A 15,769-nucleotide genomic window follows, 5' to 3' on the forward strand; every position below is an offset into this window, starting at 1 on the left:
ATTAGGTCAACATGCCTGCTAGGGTAACACCTGAAGTAAGATAAGAATAAGGGAGCAGTGCCAACTTGCAATCGGAGTTTATCTGTGCTATTTGGTTTTATACCACCATTGTACCAGCCGGGAAATGTTCCTCCTACTCAGATAGACCAATGGCCTGCAGCTCCCCAAAACTTCACCATCACACTACAAAGTCAACTAGGATGTCATGCTCCCAGCACGACATCGCCAGGTGAGCGTAACTAATTAATTTGACACCGTTTTAATTTGTCGTGGAATGATGCCCTATGTTGCGCCACTGTGTGCCATTTTTGTCTTTTAAGTGAATCAGTTAATATTTAAGAAAGTGGGGTCAGGGCTAAGATGAGGCATAGCTGGAGTAGGCAGCAACCTAAGGTAAGTTTGAGTGGGCGCCCTCCTATAGATGCATACTGGCAGCTCACCCTGCAATGAGAACTATACATGTTTGTAGGGGAAGGGGGTGGGGGGAAATGGGGAGTCTGTTTTAAATTAGAACACTAGTTATTGGAGGGAATGTGGGGTGGGGGGCAGCTATCATGTAGAACTTCAGGGATGAAGTTTGGGTGTGGGTGCATTCTGACTCTCTCTGCCTTGGACACTAAGAGAGCCTTTTCTGCTACTGAGTGGGGCTACATTTCAGGAATTGTGTCTAAGTTGTGCAAAATAATAACAATATAACATTTATCAATTCCGAAAGCAGAAATATATTTTCAATTACTTGCACTGGATGTTAGGGATAGTTTGTATCTACTCATTATTGGAGCGGTCTTATCATTACAGAGGTTGTCTCATTTAGAAAAAAAACATTTTAAACACCCTATTAGGTATTTCTCAGTTAATAAAGAGGTCCCCCATTCATGACCCTCATATATTAACCAGGGTGGAAAGTGGCTACAATAATAGCCTCTTTCTTCGGAAGACTTGGCAGGTCTGGACTAATGTGTAATGCCTAATTTTCCCAGTGGTGGTGCTGCAGGGATATTTAACACTTACTGCCCGGTTTCTCCACAGATTTTAGCTGGTTGCAGAAGGTCCCAGCAGTGGTGCACTTTATGATCATCTTATTGATGGGGTACTCTTGTAACAAAAAGGCATTGTGTAAAGCGAGCAAGCACTTCTATCTATACTAATCTCCAGATGCAGAATTGCTCACAACCATTCTATTTCATTTTAGAATGACAGTTAATCTACTAGGAAGGGACAGATGCTTGAGTGGCATACAATTCACACAGAAACAGATGCAAAGAGGAGCATATGGCAGCAACAAGCTTATCTGTGCAGAGGAAACCTGTTTAGTTGTTCCTTGTCAACAGAACCTGCCACTCATTGCCCATCATTCATGCAACAACGCTTCCCTATAAACAAAAGGAAAACAATCGAGCTTCCTTTGAATTGATATCACAGACGGATACCACCCTTTAATTCATTCCTGCCAAAATATCACTGTCACATCAATAAATGCACTGTTATAGTGGTTGCCCCCTCAGAAAAGCCCGTCTATATGCCCTATTAGGGTATTTAGACATCATAGAGTGGGCCCCAGCCCCCCACCATTGCGTTCCCCGCAATTAGGCAGAGCAGAGGGCCACTGCAAGGAGAGGCTGCCACCCCGGTGGATTCAATGTGACCATGGATTACTTACTGGCCAATTTATTGGAATGAGTGCTGTGTAGTTCTTAATCTCCCCTGTAGTGGCCGCTGCAACAACAGTTGATTGCTGGGGTTTAGAGGAGGGAGCTTCATTGTAAGGGTATGTTCACACGCCCTATTTATGGACGTAATTCAGGCGTTTTACGCCTCGAACTACACCTGGAAAAACGGCTCCAAACCGTCTGCAAACATCTGCCCATTGAATTCAATGGGTTTACGGTGTTCTGTGCAGACAGGCTTTTTTTTTACGCGCCGCTTTTAACATTCAAGAAAAACAAATTCAATTTTTAGATTTAGTAATTACAAAATCGAAAGAAAATTTTATTACACGGACCCACTTTAAACAAGTGGACAGTAATAGTTACCTAGACTACAAAAGCGGCCACTATCGAAAATGGCTTCAGAACATACCTTACAGCCAATACATGCGCATCAGGAAAAACTGCACATCAAATACAGATTTTAACATACAAAGCCGTATCATTTATAAACGGTTTAAAGAGAAAAATTATCCCTGCACCCTTCTATCTGATGCCTACAAAAAAACAAAAGACTTAAAACAACTGGATTGTGTGAAAACAGTTGAGCCAAAAAAAAGCAGTATTAAGTAAAAACCAACAAATTTTCATTTAATTTTATTACAAAATATAATAGTGTACACAGAAAAATTAGGAACATCATGTGCAAACATTGGCACATCTTGCAAAGAGACCCATTTTTGAAACATAATTTACCATTGAAGCCATTAATTACTTTCAGGAGAGCGAAAACCATTAAAAATATATTAGCACCTAGCTGAGTAATTTTTCCTGATTACAAAAATGAAACCGAAGTAACTACTATTGTCAAACAAAACAAAAAAGGCAGTTCGAAATGTGGGAAAACAAGATGCCTATGTTGTAACATGATCACTGAAACTGATACTTTCACATCAAATCAAACAAAAAATACACATAAAATTGATAAACATCTAAATTGTCAGTCACAATATGTCATCTATTTGATAAATTGCCAATGTGGCTTACAATATGTGGGCAGAACTACACAACAATTACACTGCCGTGTAAATAAACATAGGTCAAACTGCAAGAACAAATTTATCCTACATAGTGTCTCCAGACACTGTATGTTGTCACACAATAATAATTTTGATTGTTTTAAAATTACTCCCATTGAACAAATCACGGCATCTAATACCAACAGATTTGCGACTTTATGCAACAGAGAGAACTTCTGGATCTATAAATTAAAAACATTAGTTCCAGAAGGACTAAATGAAAAAATGGAGACAGTCATTTAATTATAACAAAACGATCACTTACTTATAATAAAGCTTTTTTAAAAGGATAAACTTTTTGAACCGATAAGACTACTCATTCTATAATCACATAAGAACGCAATAACGGCAAATTATTCCTTTACACATACATTTTACGAATATTTATATTAAAAACCTAAGGCTTTATTCAGACGAATGGGAAAAACGTCCGTGAAACGAGCGTGATTTGCACGCGCGTTGCACGGACCTATATTTGTCTATGGGGCCGTGCTGACATGTCCGTGATTTTTCCGCAGCGTGAGTCCGCTGAAAAAAAGTCACGACATGTCCGTTCTTTCGGCGTTTTTTGCGCATCACGCACCCATTGAAAACCACGCATGCCGCACGGAAGCACTTCCGTGCGAACTGCGTGATTCGCGCAAGAGCTGTCAAAAGGATGAATGTAAACAGAAAAGCACCACATGCTTTTCTGTTTACAAACATCCAAACGGAGTGTCTTTGAGATGAGCGAGCCTGGACAACCGAACCGAACTTCACCGGTTTCGGCCGAACTCGTTGACCGAACCCGACAAAAAAAATTCCAGTACGCGACGTCAAGAGATAGTCACTGTCCAGGGTGCTGAAAGAGTTAAACTGTTTCAGCACCCTGGACAGTGACTTCCGATCACAATATACATGTAAAAACCTGTAAAAAAAAAAAAAAGAAGTTCTGACTTACCGATAACTCCCGGCTTCTTCCTCCAGTCTGACCTCCCGGGATGACGATTCAGTCCAAGTGACAGCTCCAGCCAATCACAGGCTGCAGCGGTCACATGGACTGCCGCGTCATCCAGGGAGGTGGGGCCGGATGTCAAGACAGGGACGTGTCACCAAGGCAACGGACGGGAGGAAAGTTCTCGGTAAGTACGAACATCTATTTTTTTTTTTAACAGGTTGCTCGATATTGTGATCGGAATTCACTGTCGAGGGTGCTGAAAGAGTTACTGCCGATCAGTTAACTCTTTCAGCACCCTGGACAGTGACTATTTACGTCGACTAGCCTCATCTCCATACACGGATGACACACGGAGCTGTCAAGTGGTTTTTGCGCGCGCAAAACGCCGTGTTTTTGCGTCCGCAAAAACGCCACGCTCGTGTGAATCCAGCCTCATGGTTCCTTATTGTTAACGAATTATGACACTAATAAGACAGTATCATTATATGATTATAGAAAACAGCAAATATTCATTCATTATAAAGTTGGTTAACCACAATAAAAATGAATTACTATATTTTTCTTGCACATTTAATATTTTAGCATATTTTAGCCGGTATTACAATTACATTTCTCCTATTTTAATTCATTTTAGCTGTTTATTTAATCTTATATCATATTTATAGTACTCTCTCTGATATGACAGGTTGTTCTGTCCCTTTTAAATATTGACACCGTTTTTACCATTGTTATATTTGTATATTCAAACCTATGGTCAAATAGATGACCAAAATAACTTTACTATAATACATAATGTTTAAACATATTATTTTAATATACTAATATTGAATTTTAACATAAAAAACAATTGGTTATACATACCTTTCTTTTATGCTATTGTTTGACCTGTCAATCTGACCCGGTAGTTGTCTCCTTGTTAACTCCTCGTCTGTGTTATAAAACAGAGACTGTCTTCCATTGTTAAACACTCGTACACTACCTGAGGAAGAGATCAGTACGATCTCGAAACTTTTTTGTTGTATTTGTAACCTGAATAAAGTCAGTTTTCTACTGAAACACCTCTCTCGAATGAAAATATTCTTCACTGGAGGATGCGCCAGAGGGAAATTCCTTTTTTTTCCATCCATTCCCTATTGCTGTCAAAAGACGGCGCGTAAAAAGACGCCCGCCTCAAAGAAGTGTATGTCACTTCTTGGGACGTAATTGGAGCCGTTTTTCATTGACTCCAATGAAAACCAGCTCCAATTACGTCCGTAAAAGACACCGCGAAAAACACGTGCACTTGTCAAAACGTCTGAAATTCAGGTTCTGTTTTCACCTGAAAACAGCTCCGTAATTTCAGACGTAATTGGCGTTGCCGTGTGAACATACCCTTGCCGTGTGAACTTCTGGATCTATAAATTAAAAACATTAGTTCCAGAAGGACTAAATGAAAAAATGGAGACAGTCATTTAATTAGAACAAAACGATTCAAAAAGAAAAAAACAAAAAATATTTTCCAAAACATACCAGGCACTCTTTGGGATAAGAATAATTTTATATAAATTTTTATTAAATTCCATATAAAAATATATTTTAAAGATTTTTCATATATAAATATATCTCTTTCCTCTTTTATCCATAATACAAAGATTTTTTATAGGAAAAGAAAAGGGTTTGAGAAAACACATTTGTTTCAAACTAGATGTACATAATTTAAAAAAAATAAAAAAAAATAAAAATGTCTCCTGGCCAGGATACCAACACAGACTTTTATAACATTACTGCCATTAATTTATCCCCCTCTAAACACAATGACATGTCATGATGAGATATCTAGGTAATAGGTGTTCTATACATAAGCCAAAATCAGACCCATATAAGAGATTAGCTATAAGAACCGGTTCTGAAGATTTTTTTATTTTTATTTTTATTTTTTTGGTGTCTGAATAAAAATTTAACGTGGATACCAGCATAGCAGGATTCCGACTCTTAAATGTAGGAGCGTGCTCCATTGCTTAAATTTGCTCACCTTTGGGTGAAATCTCGGCTGCCCCCGAGTATAGGAAGATTTAAAGATGAATATTTAACTCCTTATATACAATTGCATTGCTATCACACAAGAGGAACTGTTTCTGTTGGTTTCGGACCAAAATTAGAAAAGGAGTAAAAAGAAAAAAGCGCAAGTGTGAACGGAGACCAATGGTGTCTGGATAAAAAAAATCAAAAAAAAATAAAAAAAAAAAATATATAAAAAAAAAATCAAAAAAAAAATCTTCAGAACCGGTTCTTATAGCTAATCTCTTATATGGGTCTGATTTTGGCTTATGTATAGAACACCTATTACCTAGATATCTCATCATGACATGTCATTGTGTTTAGAGGGGGATAAATTAATGGCAGTAATGTTATAAAAGTCTGTGTTGGTATCCTGGCCAGGAGACATTTTTTTTTTTTTTTTTTTTTTAAAATTATGTACATCTAGTTTGAAACAAATGTGTTTTCTCAAACCCTTTTCTTTTCCTATAAAAAATCTTTGTATTATGGATAAAAGAGGAAAGAGATATATTTATATATGAAAAATCTTTAAAATATATTTTTATATGGAATTTAATAAAAATTTATATAAAATTATTCTTATCCCAAAGAGTGCCTGGTATGTTTTGGAAAATATTTTTTGTTTTTTTCTTTTTGAATTGTTGCTCTCCGAAACGGCACCGTGCTATATATGGATTGCATATTTTGGGATTTCTATTAGGTATGGTTTATAACCATTTCTTGTGTTTAGCTCATAACAAAACGATCACTTACTTATAATAAAGCTTTTTTAAAAGGATAAACTTTTTGAACCGATAAGACTACTCATTCTGTAATCACATAAGAACGCAATAACGGCAAATTATTCCTTTACACATACATTTTACGAATATTTATATTAAAAACCTAAGGTCACTACGTGTGCACATACCCTAAGGGTATGTTCACACGTAGTCAACAAAAACGTCTGAAAATCCAGAGCTGTTTTCAAGGGAAAACAGACCCTGCTTTTCAGACGTTTTTTTACCAACTCGCATTTTTCGCGGCGTTTTTTATGTCCGTTTTTGGAGCTGTTTTCATTGGAGTCTATGAGAAAACAGCTCCAAAAACGTCCAAAGAAGTGTCCTGCACTTCTTTTGACGAGGCTGTATTTTTACGCGTCGTCGTTTGACAGCTGTCAAACGACGACGCGTAAATAACAGGTCGTCTGCACAGTACGTCGGCAAACCCATTCAAATGAATGGGCAGATGTTTGCCGACGTATTGGAGCCGTATTTTCAGACGTAAAACGAGGCATAATACGCCTCGTATACGTCTGAAATTTGGCCGTGTGAACATACCCTCAGATAGCTCAGTAGGTTTAGGGTATGTGCACACGTAGTGACCAAAAACGTCTGAAAATACAGAGCTGTTTTCAAGAGAAAACAGCCTCTGATTTTCAGACGTTTTTTGAGCAACTCGCATTTTTCGATGCGTTTTTCGCGCCGTTTTCGCGGCGTTTTTTACGTCCGTTTTTTGGAGCTGTTTTCATTGGAGTCTATGAGAAAACAGCTCCAAAAACGTCCAAAGAAGTGTCCTGCACTTCTTTTGACGAGGCTGTAATTTTACGTGTCGTCTTTTGACAGCTGTCAAACGACGACGCGTAAATTACAGGTCGTCTGCACAGTACGTCGGCAAACCCATTCAAATGAATGGGCAGATGTTTGCCGACGTATTGGAGCCGTATTTTCAGGCGTAAATCGAGGCATAATACGCCTCTTTTACGCCTGAAAATAGGTCGTGTGAACCCAGCCTTAGGGTATGTTCACACGAGGGCGTCCGTTACGGCTGAAATTACGGGGATGTTTCAGCCTGAAAACATCCCCGTAATTTCAGCCGTAACGGCATGTGCAGGCGCTTGAACGCCGCGTCCATTACGGGCGTAATTAGCGCTGCTATTCATTGGAGTCAATGAATAACGGCTCCAATTACGGCCAAAGAAGTGACAGGTCACTTCTTTGACGCGGGCGTCTATTTACGCGCCATCATTTGACAGCGGCGCGTAAATTTACGCCTCATGTGAACAGACAAACGTCTGCCCATTGCTTTCAATGGGCAGATGTTTGTCAGCGCTATTGAGGCGCTATTTTCAGACGTAATTCGGGGCAAAAACGCCCGAATTACGTCCGTAAATAGGCCGTGTGAACATACCCTTACTTGCAATCCTATGGAAAACCGCAGTTGATTCAAGTGTCAAACTCAGCTTTGCTACATCCATATAACAGCAAGTAAACCTGTAAAAGACGACTCTTTTTAGAGATCAAAAGTCTTTTGTTGAGAAGAAGTAAGAAAGGATTTGAGGAGACCTGGGGAGGCCATGACGCTGGATCTTAGTGGTAGATGAAGCATTCTGCCTGAACTGCCCTTCCAAAGTGAAGACTATAGAGCCGATTGCCCGGAGGTAAACTGATCCCGGTTCATAGCAAGCAAAAAGATCCACCGAGAGCACGGGTGATAGACAAATGATAGTTTTCTTTTTCAAAGTGAAGGCAGGCAGCAAACTGTGCTGTCATGTGGTTGTGCATTTACTGGCGTTACATGGCATATCCTGTCTGTCTTGTCTATTGCTCATAATTGTTTGGTAAAATGCAGCGTACAGAATGTCCTAAATGTGTTATTTCCTTCTCTTATGTTTCAACCTTTGCTTGTTTCTTTCCAGCTGTTGCAAAACTACCATTTCCATCATAATGGGCACATAATGAGAGTTGTAGTTTTGCAACAGCTGGAGAACCACAGATTGGGGAAAGTGATAATCAGCGTGTCCATGGTTACAAAACAATTAGTATTTCCTCATATGTATCTACTGGAAAATAAATCCAATCTGCTTAGAGGATATGCCTACCTTTGCAAATAGTTTTAATTCAAAAAGTCCTACCATTTTGTACCTACAGCTCTATTGCAGACCGATGTGTCTCCATGGTAACAGACTACAAACAAACTTTGCGTTGCCTGATCCTGCAATTATTCTCCCTTCCATACTTCTGGCTAACCTACCAAATGCAAAAAGTAGGTGACAGAAGGGTCATGACCAAATCTTCTTGTCAATTTCTCACCATTTTTAACATCTCTATTTGCTGTCAATGAATGGGAACAGCCTTGTTTGTATCTAGAGGATGTAAACTCCTACAGACCTAATACAGCTGCAACAATTGTATTTAGCCTAGACAATCCTCTGTGAACTAAGCAGCTGCACAAATCCCTATCCTGTCCTGACAGTTTTCTACAATGTATCATTGTGGTTAAGATGTGCTAGCCTGAAGAAGGATTATGATGAAACTGCTATTGCGCAGGAAACATGGCAAAAATATTATATTAATTCGCATTTATAGCAGAACACTAGCACTATTTTGACTAGAGGCAAATTAGCGCACCGACAACAATATATTGTAGAAACCATCAAACGAGACCTACGAGAATAAAAAATTAAAGGGGTGTTCTTATCTCATAAAGTGATTGATAACGCATTGAACTGCACTGCTTCATGTAAATCAAATGGGCCTCGAGGAAGAATTTCCGTTTTCTGCCCCCCGCCATGAGTATTATTATTATATATTTTAAAGCTCCGTTAATTACAGGGTGCTAAGTTATGAACTTAGATGTGATCGATATTAGCTGGATCCTGTGTTTCAGAGACATGCAGGACCCGCTCTCAGCCATGCCGTCAGTTTAGCTGAACTGACGGAATCGGCTAAAAGAAAACGATACAGCTTCTATGTATACAGGATACATAGAAGCTGTATCGTAAAAACGACAACAAAAATGTAATAAAAGTCAAAAAGAAAAGTTATTTAAAACACAAAACACATTGATTAAATAATAATCAAAAAAATACCATTCAAAGTTGTACATAGCATTTCATGAATGACAAACTGGTACAGAAGAAAAGACGACCCTGCCAGTGAGGGCTTACAATCTATCCAATCTGATCTATAGCAGCATTTTTGTAACCCCAGTGTTTTTGAAAAAATAACAAGGGCCATACAAATATTTTATCAAAACCAACTGTGCATAAAGGCTGGGTTCACACACCCTATTTCCGGACGTAATTCAGGCATTTTAACCTCGAATTACGTCCGAAAATATGGCACCAAAGCGTCGGCAAGCATCTGCCCATTCATTTGAATGGGCTTTATGATGTTCTGTGCCTGTCACTTCTTGAGACATAATTGGAGCCGTTTTCCATTGACACCATGGAAAAACAGCTCCAATTACGTCCGTAATGGACGCAGCGAAAAGCGCCTGCACTTGGCATTACGTCTGAAATTCCGGAGCTGTTTTCTCCTGAGGCTGCCGTGTGAACATACCCGAAGAATTCTATACCACATGGTAACAAGGTTATTCCTGCATGACAAATAAAACATGACATATATAACTAGTTCTGGTCTAAGCCCAGAGTATGTGGTTCTAGACATTTGTCTAAGCTCCTTGAGTAGTCCAGCAAAAAACATATACAGTATAATCTATATAGAAAATTGAAACTCAGTTTGTAGACCAATGCGTAATTTTATGTGAAGTTTTGTGTTTGCTAATACACATTACACTATCACTGGGGCTTAGTGTTAACATCTTTCTGTGCATTAAAACTAAACTTTACCAGGGGCATAGCTATGAAGCGGCACTGGTGGAGCGTAGGTCATGGGTGCTGAGTGGGCATCAACATGCCACTGTGCCTTGGCTAGGGTATGTAGATGCAAGGATAGGGCAGTGTACTGATCCGTTGACCCAGGTGAAGCAAAGTCTAGCTACAACTCTGAACGAACTGTGATAAAATTAACTAAACTGGTGCCATGTTCAGCAACCAATACGGCTTCAAGGTGTCTGTGAAAAGAAGGTGTAAGACTGATCGAGTTACATTATACCATTTCCTTGAAGTTTAATAAAATATATTGTTGTTTTTTTCTTTTTTAACTTTTAACCCACTCCCGACCACCCACTGTATTTTGACATCGCTGTAGAAAAAGGTTATGAGCACTCATACTCTAAACAGGAGCTGTAACTTACAGCTCCAGAGCAGCATGCTGAATACAGCTGGGATCACTTTTTTCTATATTAACGCTGCAAAAATAAATTACATAAATGACACTGTAATTTTGCCCCCACACTGCACAGGAAGAAAAAAATCATATAGCCACAAAAATGAAAACATAAAACAGTTATGGCTGCTGAAAGGTATAGAGGAAAAAACTAAAACATTTAGCTGGTCATTAAGGCCGTTTCAGGCCTGGTCATTAGGAGTAAATTTATCCGTTTTTTGTTGAAATACTACCACATTTGTAAAGAATATGAAGAAAATCTCACACAGTGACCACTAGGTGGCTCTCCATCCTCTGACTGAAAATCAAATCAGAATGCCAGTCACAATGTGCAGCAATTTTTGGAGAAAAGATTTGAAGACCAGCGAGAGGATAAGGGGTTAATTGATTCCATGGCTACAGAACGTTCCGACCAGCGGTGACTTATCGTGACGATCCTATTCAGTAAGAAGACAGTTTATCCACTATTTTCTGAAATTATATTTAATTTTTAGCTCTGGGAGTAAAGGTGATAAATCTGACAGGATTGCAGCACAAAAAAAAAAAAAGACAAAGCCATGAGGTAACATGCAAGTCAACAAGGAAGATGGACGGTAAAGCAGAGGAGCAACTGAAGCTTCTGGGCCCCAGTGCAAAGTCTGTGATAGGGCCACCACCTACCATGTACCATTTATAATACAGGCATCTTCGTATGTGGCAGAGGGGCCTTTGTGCCTCCTCAGGTAAGACATAGCTATATTTTGGCCTAATGCACATGGTGCACGTAGCCTGCTATGTACCTCTGTGTGCCTCTGATTTTATATACATTCGTGAGGTAAAGCTTCTAGGTGAGAACACAATGGTGGGGCAGATTTAATACTGTTAAGGGCCTGTTCACATCACTGTTGCGGCGTTGCCCTTCCGTTGAGGGGGTTCCGTCGGATGTTTCTGTCGGCTTAAGCCCTCAACGGAGAAGCAAATGGAAACCTCGGCTTCCCTTTCCCTCACCATTGAACTCGATGGTGACGGAAACCTAGCTAATGGTTTCCGTCTGTCACCGTTGTTCTTGACGGAACCAATAGTGCAGTCGACCACCATTCTGGCTCAGTTTGAATAGTAGATCTGGCCCATTGCATCATGGAGCGGATATGGGGCCCAGAGGATGAGGGGCCCAGTCAGGTGCAAGAATATTGAGAGGGGAAAAGAAGATGTAGCTGCAGTATCGAGCACTTTTATGTGGGTTCTCATTTGTGCATAAGATCTGCTATATGACACGTGTAACTATCTCCCCACCTTTCTCATGTATGTACCTGGCTAGGGCTACACAACGACTTTAGTCGCGACACAGGCCACCGGCCAAAAATTGCTTGCGGGCATCTCACGTAATGAAAGTCAATATGGCCGCATTACGACCTGCGGGTTGTTGCAATCACAAACTGACAGTCACAAGAAATCCAGCAGGTTTGGATTTTTTTGCGACTGTCTAGTCACGGCGGCAGCAGCCTACAGTATGCAACGCGTCCACATTGACTTTCATTACATGCGACGCACACGGCGAGCTGTGTCGCAGCCAAAGTTGCCATGTAGCGCCAGCCTAAACAAGCAGAAGCCGGTGACGTTGCCGTGTTGTCTCCCTCATGCATTGATGACATTCAGATGGTGATAAATTCATGTCATATAAGGGGAAGACAGCTGTATTATTATGTGCAAAGGAAGAAGCAGGACTTTTTTTTTTGTCAGGACAACCTCTAATAGGGAATATTAACATCATAGAGAAAGGTCCTATTTAGGACCCCCTCCTATAAGCCAGAGCAGAGAGCTGCTGCAAAGAGGGGGATGTGCTCCGTCTAAGGCCTGATTTACACGAGCGTGTGCGTTTTGCGCACGCAAAAAACGCAGCGTTTTGCGTGGGCAAAAGGCACTTAACAGCTGCGTGTGTCATCAGTGTATGATGCGCGGCTCCGTGATTTTTGCGCAGCCGCCATTATTTTGACACTCAGTTTGGATGTTTGTAAACAGAAAAGCACCACGACAGAAAAGCACGTGGTGCTTTTCTGTTTACATTCAGAGTTTGACAGCTGTTGCGCGAATCACGCAGTTCGCACGGAAGTGCTTCCGTGCGGCATGCGTGGTTTTCACGCACCCATTGACTTCAATGGGTGCGTGATGCGCCAACAGCGCACAAAGAAAGGACATGTCGTGAGTTTTACGCAACGCACTCGCGCTGCGCAAAATTCACGCACTGTCTGCGCTGCCCCATAGCCTAATATAGGTGAGTACGACACGCGTGAAAAGCACGCGAGTCGCACGCGCGTATATTACGCTCGTGTAAATGATGCCTTACACTACAATTTGCAGGGCAAATGTACAGGAGCCAGCAGTTTCCCCCAGCGAACAGCTGTGTGAACGGGGGGCTACATTTGGAAAGGACAACACATTTTAGTGCCGTGGAATCCGTTCCAGTCCTGGTCACCCTATGGGTGTCCTGTTTCTTTATGGGTCTTGAGGCGTCTCATTCCTGTGATTATTTACTGTTGTAGTTGATGTCTGCAGTCTGTCACTATCGTTCAATTGAATTCCCTTCTCATATTTTTTCCATTTATGATCTCCTGCGCGTTTCACATCCCCCTAATCATATTACTATCACAACTATCAATTCATTTACATTATACCTTTCCCAGCAGCGCCGCCGTCGCTCTCCTTTCCCCTACATGCTGGCGTCCTCCTTCATTTAACTCTTTATGCTCCTTTACTCTCTATCCCCATTCACTTCTGATTACTATTCCCCTTCATGTGACTCCTAGCATTTAGTTAGCAACAACGTTTCAGGGCTAAGTGAACAGGACTAGTGCTGGGGTAGAATGAACAACTGCGTCACTGTGCATGTATTTACTTGTATAACATGGCTGCCTGTCTATAGATGATGTATAAAAAGGCTGCCTGTCTCAATATAATGTTGTCATGTTGTGACTAAAGTTAACTGTTAAAAAAAAAACACACAGAGGAGACAGTGGGAAGAATGACATGACAGACATGATGATGAGATGCTGTTGTAGGTAGAAATATTTTATACCTTCTGCTCCTCAGTAACCTATTAATCACCTGTTATATACCTGGGCAGTGTTACCTGAATGCCAGGGGTCACATGATGTGTGGGAAGGTCACATGACCGATGCCATGTTTAGTCCAATCAGTTAGCTCATGGACTATATCATTTTTTTTTTTTTTTATTGGACAGAGGCTTTATAAGGGAGAAGAATTTAAAGAGGCTCTGTCACCAGATTTTGCAACCCCTATCTCGTATTGCAGCAGATCGGCGCTGCAATGTAGATTACAGTAACGTTTTGTTTTTTTCAAAAACGAGCATTTTTGGCCAAGTTATGACCATTTTTATATTTATGCAAATGAGCCTTTCTTAAGTACAACTGGGCGTGTTTAAAGTTAAGTCCAAGTGGGCGTGTATTGTGTGTGTACATCTGGGCGTGTTTACTTGTTTTACTAGCTGGGCGTTGTGAATGGAAGTGTATGATGCTGACGAATCAGCATCATCCACTTCGCTTCGTTACCACCCAGCTTCTGGCAGTTCAGACACACAGCGTGTCCTCGCTCGTCCGACGCAATGAAGTTCCTGTGGGAGGAAGTGAGTGACGTCACAGCGTGATCTCTCGAGAACACGGCTGTGTCTGCACTGCCAGAAGCTGGGCGTTCTGAAGAGAAGTGGATGATGCTGATTCGTCAGCATCATACACTTCTATTCATAACGCCCAGCTAGTAAAACAAGTAAACACGCCCAGATGTTACACACACAATACACGCCCAGTTGTACTTAACTTTAAACACGCCCAGTTGTACTTAAGAAAGGCTCATTTGCATAAATATAAAAATGGTCATAACTTGGCCAGAAATGCTCGTTTTTGAAAAAAACAAAACGTTACTGTTATCTACATTGCAGCGCCGATCTGCTGCAATACGAGATAGGGGTTTGAAAATCTGGTGACAGAGCCTCTTTAAATACAAGTATATCAAAAAACTGTATAATTTCCTATTCATTAAATAAATAAAACAAAAAGCAGACAACCTCTTTAAATATGATATTTAGGGTATGTGCACACACAAAAATAAAAACATCTGAAAATACGGAGCTGTTTTCAAGGGAAAACAGCTCCTGATTTTCAGACGTTTTTTAAGCCATTTGCGATTTCCGCAACGTTTTTCGCTGCGTTTTTTACGGCCGTTTTTGGAGCTGTTTTTCTATAGACTCTGAAAAACGGCTCCAAAAACGGCTGAAGAAGTGTTGGAACAGAACGCCGTTTTTCCCATTGAAATCAATAGGCAGATGTTTGGAGGCGTTCTGCTTCTGATTTTTCAGCCGTTTTTCGGGACGTTGTATCATCTTTCTGTTGCCTTTATTGAAAAAAGTATTAAGCCGCCATATACTTAAGATTGTTCAGCTGAGAACTATCCGAGTCTACATGTTTCCTGCTCTAGTTTAGACTAAAATATGATACAAGAAGAATAAGCGCTTATCTTCTAGGGGAACAAAATCATGTTAAAGTGAATCTGTCAGCAGGTTTGAGGCCTCAAAACTGCTGACGGGGGGACATAGGGGAAGGGAAGAACGTTGTAACGTTACCTCTGGTCTCGGTCATGCGAGTTGCATGACTGAGAAACCAACATTTGATTCCCCTGGCACTGCGGGACCATTTACACATGAAGTGTTCGCCTTGGTGACACATGTGATCGCGGCATCGGGGGACTTAACATTGTGGTAACATTATATGAAGTATAGATACTTCTTGTGAAGATATATACTTTATTACAGGTAGTATTTAAAAGTTTATTTATACTTGTGAACAGCGGCAACAGTTTTTTTTTCCAGAAACAGCACCACTCTTGTCCATGGGCCATGTCTAGTATTGCAGCTCATTAGCATTGAAGTGAATAGGGCCGAACTGAAATACCAAACACAGCTCATATGTGGCGCTGTTTGTTGGAAGAAAAAAAAACAGATTTTTTGTTTTTTTTGTTGTTGATTGACCA

At 40.5% G+C, this 15,769-nt stretch overlaps 1 protein-coding gene and 1 long non-coding RNA gene across 3 annotated transcripts in view; one reads left to right on the forward strand and one right to left on the reverse strand.

The window, feature by feature from the left end:
* The window catches only part of SLC35F4 (solute carrier family 35 member F4), a 131,295-nt gene that overhangs the window by 72,243 nt on the left and 43,283 nt on the right, over positions 1 to 15,769 (reverse strand). The gene's annotated exons all lie outside the window — the stretch shown is intronic.
* The window catches only part of LOC142664349 (uncharacterized), a 103,187-nt gene continuing 98,507 nt past the window's right edge, over positions 11,090 to 15,769 (forward strand). The window contains exon 1 of the long non-coding RNA XR_012851271.1: positions 11,090 to 11,194. This is a non-coding gene — a long non-coding RNA (uncharacterized LOC142664349). The remainder of the gene's footprint in view (positions 11,195 to 15,769) is intronic.

The sequence above is a fragment of the Rhinoderma darwinii genome, chromosome 12 (assembly GCF_050947455.1).
Source record: "Rhinoderma darwinii isolate aRhiDar2 chromosome 12, aRhiDar2.hap1, whole genome shotgun sequence".
NCBI lineage: Eukaryota > Metazoa > Chordata > Amphibia > Anura > Rhinodermatidae > Rhinoderma > Rhinoderma darwinii.